This window comes from Phalaenopsis equestris, unplaced genomic scaffold, assembly GCF_001263595.1.
Source record: "Phalaenopsis equestris unplaced genomic scaffold, ASM126359v1 Scaffold000380, whole genome shotgun sequence".
Lineage (NCBI taxonomy): Eukaryota > Viridiplantae > Streptophyta > Magnoliopsida > Asparagales > Orchidaceae > Phalaenopsis > Phalaenopsis equestris.
In genome coordinates this window covers 124,327-133,875 of record NW_018164822.1, presented here as the reverse complement: position 1 = coordinate 133,875, position 9,549 = coordinate 124,327, and the positions used below count along the sequence as shown (strand labels likewise).

At 33.6% G+C, this 9,549-nt stretch overlaps 1 protein-coding gene across 3 annotated transcripts in view; it reads left to right on the top strand.

Moving 5' to 3' along the window:
• Positions 1-9,549, top strand: part of LOC110026576 (transcription factor GAMYB-like) — a 41,097-nt gene that overhangs the window by 8,846 nt on the left and 22,702 nt on the right. The window contains exon 1 of one of the 3 annotated variants that reach the window (XM_020727559.1): positions 7,916-7,936. The exons of the other annotated variants lie outside the window; for them this stretch is intronic. The gene's annotated coding sequence lies outside the window, so the exon portion shown is untranslated. Of the gene's footprint in view, positions 1-7,915; positions 7,937-9,549 lie in introns of those variants that run through there. 3 annotated transcript variants of the gene reach the window in all.

The following is a 9,549-nucleotide window of genomic DNA, read 5'->3' as shown; positions in this document are numbered from 1 at the left end:
TCCTGTTCGGCTCGTTAACTTATCGAACGAAATTAACGAGCCGAACACGAGTTGTTCGCGAACAACGAGCCGTTTTGACAGCCCTAATGAAGATGAACATAATTGAAAGTTATTTCTGGGTGGTCTTAAAACTAAATTAATTTATTAAAAAAAACTTGCAAAACACTAATTAAACTTGTTCTGTGTAAATTAAAAGAAAAAAAAAACATAAAGATAAAGTTATTGCAAACAATCATAGCTCTTTAATATTTTATGTTTGATTTATAAAGTCGACTAAACCTCAAACCCTAACTTATGGGTTGTTGGGGATTTTTTTTAATTAAATTTTTATTTTTCTTCTATTTTGTGATGATATTAAATGCATTTAGTAACTTAAAAATATATTTTATGATTTTTATTGATTATAAAATAAGTTGTTTTATATGATGTTTGTGGTATTTGCCAATGGTTTAGTGACAACAATCGATAAGGTGATGAAATGGTTTTACCGGTGGTGACTACAACGATCTGTGCAATAATTATTTTTAAAATCTCTTTAAAATATTTCATTATTATTTAAGTATTTTTAAAAACAAATTGTTTTAATTTTGAAAATAAATAAAAAAAAACAATTTTAACAAACTAAGGGCCATTTGGAATCACTTTTATTTTTTCTTTTCTACTTTTTGCTTGTTTTTTTGTTCTGTTTTGTTTATGTTTTGATTTGAAATAAAACATATTTATTACGCTGAAAATTGTTGGATGTCGAAGAACTTTTATTTTGAGTATTTCCTACTTTTAGAATTTCTTACTATTGGTATTTTGTGATTTCTGATTTCTTTTTTTTAGCTTGGGGGAGTTTGTGGCTCATTTAATTTGGTGATCTTCTATTGATATATAACTTGTAAATGTTTCCTATCAAATTGAAGAAAAATAATAATTTTTTGTCCCAGAAAGTACATTTTATTAGAGCTAGAAATTGTGAACGAGCTCGTAATTGAACCATCTTTGGCCTGCTTCTTTGCAAGTATTGTTCTCACAATCGTCCCCTTTCACTATGCTTCTATTGAGGATGATCACACACGACTGCCAGCGCTCTAGCCGCTCGGTCTGCGAGTCCTACCTCTCATGACAGTCCTCTTTTACTACTTCGACCGATCATACCTGCTGCAATAGCTAATGCATTTTTTTAAAGGTAGTCACTACAGGTGTTGCCTTCCTCAGACTCTCATGATATCATATAAGTCAATGATGATGACTAAAGTATAAAGAAATTCTATTACCTTTATCCGGTCCAATAATTCTAAAACAACTTTACACCACCTTAGAACTCTCATGATTGTATCGGTTGAGTATTATCCCCAAAATTTACCTCCGTAACTCACAATTATAAAACTCAATGGGCACAAATATTTGGAGTGGGATCAATCCTTAAATATGACGATCAACTGGAGAGAGAAATTTGAGCATTTAATTGAAGAAATTTCAAAGCGTACTACTGGTGACCCTACAATAACAGCAACAACAAGTCTTTATTCCACTAAGTGGGGTTCTACATGAATCTTTTTCTCCATTGCGTCCTATTGAGTGTTATATTTTCGTTTAATTCTAATAGATTAAGATAATTTTTTATACAGTATGCCCAAGTCTCTACCTTTTCTAACATAAGTCAAATTTAAAACATCTACTCTCCTAATCGTATCATCAGATGACCGATGTTTAATGTGAACAAATCATCTAAAATGACTCTTTCTAATCTTGTCCGCCACTAAAGCTACACCATCCTTTTGTAGAAATCTATTACTGATGACCCTAATTTGAAAAAAATGATAATTCAAAAACTCTCTTGTTATGGCTTGTCATCAACTCTAAAGAACCTACCATAGAAAAACCTCATCTATTTCTTCAACTGCTCAAGGTATCTGTGAGGGTTTTCTAGATCTTTATTCAAATTTAGAGATTTCTTCCCAAAATTTTGAGTTGAAAACTCAACTTTGAAAATCCAAACAAAATGATTTTGATGTTACTACCTATTACAATGAGTTGATAATATTACGACTAGAACTTGATCAATGTTAAGAGTTGTTCGAGTGAATTCAAATGGATATACTTGCCATAAGAAGAAAGAGAAAAATGACAATGTCCACATGTTTTTTGTTGGCTTTAATCAAAATGTAGATGAAGCCAGAGGTCACATTTTTGGTAGGAAACCATTGCCCTTTATTCAAGATTTTTTTTCTAAGGTGTGACTTGAAGAGCTAAGAAGAAAAATTATGTTGTGCAACACCAAACTCCCTTTTAAAATTGAAAGGAGAACTCGGATTTTGTGTCAAAAGCGGTTGATACAAACAAATAATGGCGTAAATAATCATAATGTCAGCATTGCAGAAAATCAAGGTATAAGGATGAGACATGTTGGAAGTTTAATGTTAAACTTGCGAATTATAAATCAAAATCCAAACATGAAGCTTGAGCTTATCAAGCCACTGCTGAAGAAACTCGGGAGCCTTCTGCAAACTCAGATGCAATCTCTTTCACTAAGGAGCAATTAGTGTACCGGCAAAAAATTATTGTAATCTTCAAAATTATCGCTGATTCTGTCTTGCTCTTTAGTACAAAATGATATCTCTCTAGCCACTGTGTAGTAGGTGTTATTCCTAATTCTATTTGTCATTGAATAATTGATTCTGATGCAACTGGTCATATAATTGATTGCTATAAATTGTTTTCATCTTATAGATCTTATGTATACAATAAAAAATTTAAAATTATTGATAGTTTCCTCTCGATTATACCAATTGTCGAGAGATAAACTGTTAAACTCACTCTGCTGACAATGTGCTTATGTTACCAATTTATCTTGTAATTTGTTGTTCATTAGTAATATTGCCAATCATTAGTGTAAAGCTAATTTTTATCCTTTTTATTGTGAGTTCCGAGAATTGATCACTGAGAGGATGATTAAGAGTACTAACAGAAGATAGAGTATCATTTTGACGATAGAAACGACACAAATAGAAAATATTAAAGTATTGTTTAAATTTTATTTTTGTTTTCAATGATAATGATATTATGTTACGACATTATAGTTTAGATCATTCTAATTTTTAGTATTTAAAATGCTCATTGCAAGTTCATTTTAGAATAAAAATTTATTTTCTTTTCAATGTAAAGTTTGTCAGTTTGTTATATGTTGTTGTGCGATTTTTTCTCCCCAAACTTAAATATTGACTTTAATATTTACTCTGTTTCATTGTGATATCTTAGGTTATTGTACAAAGCTTACATATTTTGAGAAAAAAAAAGTTTTTTACATTTACTGATGATTGCACAAAATTAAGTTGAGTTTATTTATGAAAAAAAAATTTTGAAGTGGAAACAATTTTATATCATGATCAAACACAATTTCAATAAACTATTCAATTATAACAGTGTTAATTGCCGAAAATATTTCAAAAAAAAATTTGGGTAATTTTTTTTTGGAAAATGAATAGTTTATCAAAGTTTCTGTATCGACACTGCACAACAAAATGGTGCGCCTGAAAGAGAAAACAAAGACTTATTGGAATTAACTTAGGCATTGTTGTTTACTAATCAGTTGCCAAAATTCTTTGCGGTGAAGTTTCTTATTGCCACATTTTTCATAATAGAATGCCCAATAAAGTTTGAACTTTGAAATACCTTTTGATGTTTTTTTTTTAATTTACTCAACATATCAGCTCTTATGTCTTTAACTTTTAAAGACATTTGAGTGTGCTGCATTTATTCATATTCATAATTATAACCAAGAAAACTTGAACATCGAACCGAAAAATGTGTGTTCTTATTATACTCCCTTGCAAATGGGACATAAATGAAAGATCATCTTTCTAAAAATGCTTGTTATTATGGATGTCACATTTTTGAATTAAAACTATGTTTTTGTCTTATCTTTGGGGGGGGGCAACAAAATAAGATTCAATTACTATTTTTTACAAACTTTTTCATGCAAAAAAAATCACAAAATAAAATATCTCCAATCTTGATTGTCAACCTAAACATCTAAGCTATATTATATTGAGAAAAATTGGGTCGACTTTTTTAGATATTAATGACAACTCAAGTCCTCCTATAATGTCATCTCATGATGTATAATCCTACAACAACTAACAAAGACGAAACTGGAAAATCTCAACACTGTTATCATTTGACATTGTCTACCTGCGTCATGTAACAATTCAAAAGAAATGGCCTACGAAGCTTTTGCACTACTCAGAATCCGTGAACCCTCCAAGAAATGTTCTCACCAAACTTTTATGCCATGTTCAATCTACTTGTTCTCCGAGTTTTGAGTTTTCTGGTCATGAACCTGAGGGACAAAATAAGATTCAATTACTATTTTTCATGAACTTTTTCAAGAATTCAAAAAATAAAATCTCTCCAATCTTGATTGTCAACCTGAAAATCTAAGCTATATTATATTGAGAAAAATCAGGTCAAGTCTTTTAGATACCGATGACAATTCAAGTTCTCCTATAATGTCATCTCATGATGTTTATGATCCAACAACAACTAACAGAGACGAAACTGGGAAAAGAATCACAACACTAAAATCATTTGACATTATCTAGTCGTGTTATGAAAACTCAAAAGAAATGGTCTACGAAGCCTTTTCACTATTCAAATCCGCGAACCCTCCAAGAAATATTCTCATCGAGCTTTTATCCCATGTTCAATCTACTTCATCTCCGAGTTTTGAGCTTTTAGTCATGAACTTGAGTCTAATTCTAACCCCAAGTCTACTGATTCTAGTCTTCTCACTACTTCTTGTAAGGGGGCACTATCTTGCTTCTAATATCCATTATTTCATTATGTGTCATACAAAAACTTCTCACCCATCTTGATTGTCAACCTAAAAATCTAAGCAATCTAAGCTATATTTTATCGAGAAAAATTGCATCAAGTCTTTTAGAAACTGATGACAATTCAAGTCCTCCTATAATATCATCTCATGATAATTATAATCTGATAACAATTAACAAAGACGAAACTGGAAAAAGAATCGCAACACTGGTTTCATTTGACATTATCTACTCGCGTCATATGACAACTCAAAAGAAATTGTCTACGAAGCCTTTCCACTACTCAAAATTTGCGAACACTCCAAGAAATATTCTCACTGAGCTTTTATTCCATGTTCAATCTATTTCATCTCCTAGTTTTGAGTTTTCTAGTCATAAACATTTGTCTAATTCTAACCACAAGTCTAATGATTCTAGTTTTCTCACTACTGCTTGTAAGGGAGTACTATCTTACATCCATTCATTGTTGCATTGTGTTTCATACAAAAATCTCTCACCCATCTTTCATGCTTTTACCTCACAATTATCTTGTATGCAGACTGACAATACTGTGTATGATGCTCTATAAGTTTATGAGTGGAAGGATGCTATTTTTGAAGAGATGAAAGCTAGTGAAATAGATGGCACATGAGAATTGATTGATCTACCTAGAGGAAGACAATTGCATGGTGCAAATGGGTGTTTACAATCATGTACAATTTTGATTGATCTCTAGAATAGTACAAAGCTTAACTGGTTTCCAAGGGATTCACTCAAACCTACGACATTTACTTAGAGACATTCACCATAGTCACAAAATTAAATTCTATAAGAGTTCTTTTGTCACTTGCAACTAATCTTCATTAATATTTATAACAACTGGATATAAAAAATGTATTTTCTCAATGGTGATTCGGAGGAACAAATATATATGAATGCACACTAGGATTTAGTGAGAAGTTCAACACAAAAATGTGTAAACTAAAGAAATTCTTATATGGGTTGAAGCGGTCACAAAGAGCGTGTTTGTTAAAGACCAGGGTTATATTTAAGGGCAAGAAGATCATACAATGTTCTTTAGATATTCCAATGATGGGAAGATATTTATATTGATTATGTATGTAGAGAATATGATTCTTGTCGGAGATGATAAAATGATTCATATTATGATTTTTTGACAAGTTTTACGCTGGTTGTCGACTACCTAATGCAACCCTCCACTTTTCACTTCCGGGTTTGGGACAGACAATGGAGAAAAATAATTCATGTAGCAGACCCCACTTAGTGGGATAAAGGTTTTGTTGTTGTTGTTGTGGAGATGATATATATGAGATGATGAGCCGCTTGAAGTCTTCTCTCTAATTAGTTTTTGAGTTCATAATTGTGGGCTTAAAAAATTCGAACTGCCTCAGCCTCCCTAGAAAAGAAAGAAAGAAATGAAAATTAGAGTGAGGGAGTTTACCGTGAAGTTCCTTTTTAATTTACTGTGAAGTTGCTTTTTAATTTACCGTGAAGTTCCTTTTTAATTTCTTAGAAGGCATATGAGATAGTAAATAAGACATTACCCAGAGATTTTGGCCTCATTTTGAGAGGACTTTAAGATATGAGATTCAAGGTTTCTTATTGTTAATTACCTCTCTTAATAATGTGCTTTCGATTAAGGCTTCTCATTAAGCACTAAGTATTCAAACTTATCATACAGTAGCAAAATATTTTAAATTTTAAATTATGAAATCATCACAGTGAGCTTAAAACGAATGGGGAGGGAAATGATGATATCATATAGTTTTGTTATCTCGATCTGTCGTGATTCGGTCTACTTGGAAGAGATACTTGACCTAAACTAATGGAAGGGGACCCTTATCAATAGTCATGAGTTGCTTCATCTAAGAGAACATTGTAGATATAGGGTGGATGTTTGTCTAAGGAGATTAATCTAAGTCGATCTTAGTTTACAAAGAGCTTTGTGCTTTATCAAATATATTTTATTATTCATAACTCAAAGGGGTAGGATTTTATTGGGGAACATACGAGTTGCAGTCGTGATCGTTGTACGATGGAACATACTAGTCAAACCTCTTGATACCACTCAATTAGGAACTCAAATATTAACCGATTTTTTTGTGGAGCCTACTGGCCAAATCATGCAGACATAAGACTATGGTTACATCCTTGTTGGCATAAGATTATTGGAGTTTGAATTTTGATAGTATATTTGATATGACATTATCCTTTTTTGAGCTCAAGTCAATTTTAATTTTGTGACATTCGACAAAAAACTATGGAGTGATAGAATTTTGTTTAATTGTTTTTAGATATTATAATTTCAAATTTTAATTGTTATGAGTTGAACCCTTTAGTTGAGATTTGCATTCAACACTGCTATCATTGATGAACTATTGTGACTTAAGTATCATTAAAAGAAGAGTTCCATCGACTCCAGTCCTTGTGAAGAGGATCAAACTTGCGTAGTAAATGCTAATCTTGTCCCCTTCAGTCTCTGTAGGGAGAAGGATTTGACTGGCCAAAATGAAGCCTCAGTCTTGTCTATTCTAGTTCTTTTAAGGAGGAGAATCAGATCGGCCAAAGTGAAGGCTCAATCTCATCCACTCTAGTCCCTCTAGAGAGTGGAATTAGATTGGCCAAAGTGGAACATAAACCCCGCCTTGAGAGCATGCCCAATTTTATAATTTTAAGCTTGATATATAAAAATGAAATTTTGTGGCTTTGAAATTTGTGCACAATTTCTTAGGCAAACTGTATTTTAGCTTAAGCATGCAATTAGCCCATGTAATATTTTAGATGTTCAAATTTAATCATTTAGGATGACTTCAGGTAAGCTTGTTTAATGCAAACTCACACAATATTCTCGGATCTTGTGATTGATTGCTTAACGTTATTTAGAGTACATGCTGTCATATTAAACATTAGGGACCTCGTTCATTTTTTTGAAAATTTGCATGCTTTTCGAAGCATAATATTAGTTTAGACATGCAAGAGCTAAGACCAACAAAATCATTCAAAGCTTCATTTTGTTCCCTTTAGCTTATGCCTTCTATCCGCTTATATAGGAGGTTGCAGATTTAGCTTCGTGGGACGTCGCGATCAAAATTCATTTTACGCACTATATCGAACATGTGAGTGTAAGCCTTCTATATCTTCATAGGAATATAACTAGCATTCCCTATGAAGTCGAATCAACTTGAATGTGTATTTAATTTGCTTTTTTTATAATTTATTTATCATTTTTTATTGTTCAATTTTACCAATTTTCTCTAGCCCCGTAATTTTAAATTTGTGCAGTCTCCCGGCTTCATTCCCACATAAGGTGTTATCTCGGGAGCTAGGTGTTACCACCACACCTAACAAGGCGTGTGTGGATGGTGTTGTAAAATACCACTACCGAAATTTAGTTTTACCCACCTCATTTAACAAGATGCGCGTAAGCTTTTGATACCTGCAAAGTAATAATACAGGATTTACCCACTGAGTTGGGTGGAAAAAATGAATATTTACTTATAACAGGATTTTCCCGCCCAGTTGGAACAACGAGAATGGGTGCTTATAACAAACAAATTTCCCTACCTCATTGGAACAATGAGAACATATATTTAATATGCCTATGTATACCTTGTAAGAAAGGCGAGGTGTCAGCGGTGTCGCGGTTGCGGTTGTCGAATTTGGGCAGTGAGGCAAACTTTGGTTTCATATGATAGGGCTTTTCAGCTGAGATTCCCGTCTCTTTTTCCCGGTGGCTTCGGAGAGTGGGGAGCCTTTTGGCGCTTCCTGTTTGAATAGAATGACATAAGATGGCTTCGTCTTGTTCAGAAATTCTGAAATTTTCATTGATTGGCTCTCTATTATATTGTGCAAATTTCATGCATGCATCACCAATAGACCTAGAAACCTGAATGATGTTTTTGACCGTGTCTAGTTATGCCTTGAGTGCCTGCCTCAGAACTTCAATATTAGCCTTGTGTTCAGTAGACATCTAAATGGCAGCAATTCCACGAGTGCAACAAGCCATCCTCCCAAGTACATCACAAGAATCACCACGAGTATGCAAGAGCAATTCTATGGAGGATGCTACACCATCTTATATCTTTCATATCGACCCCATAGGCCAACTCATCAGGAGCATGTGTATCCACCTTTGAAGATGAAGCCCCAGAAGATGAGCTTAATCGTCACGATAAGGAAGCTCACTTATAGTGAGAACTTCGTTGGGCATCCTCTCTATGGATAGAATAACGGCCATCTTCACGATGAATAAGAAGAAATGATTCACAAAGTCTACCAGGTTGTAACTATTTCATGTCGCATGTCCCATCACCGACCATTCCTTGCCAATCTTGTCCACTAGGGTCATATGGGTGACAGTGAGTCCTCAGAAGATGCCGAATGCAGCGTCTTACTTCGTCCTTTGAGACTTCTCCTTCTGTAACTCCACCTCTTGAGAGGAAGTCAGAGCATCATCTGATCCCCATCAAAAGCGGTCTCTCGACTAATAGGATGTTTTTCCATGCCCATTTTGTTTGTTTTGCATGCGAATGAGAGTTGCCAATTGGATGGAAGATTGGAAGAGGGGGCTGGAAGCTAACATTGGTTGATGTTTATTAGGCCTTGGGTTTATTATGAGCTGAGATGGAGGAGGGGCAGTGGGTGAGAAGTAGTGACAAGGAACATGCTAGTGGGCAGAATTGTGAAAAGCTTGTGTGCGGGAGATTTTTTTTTTTTTTTGGGAGGAGAG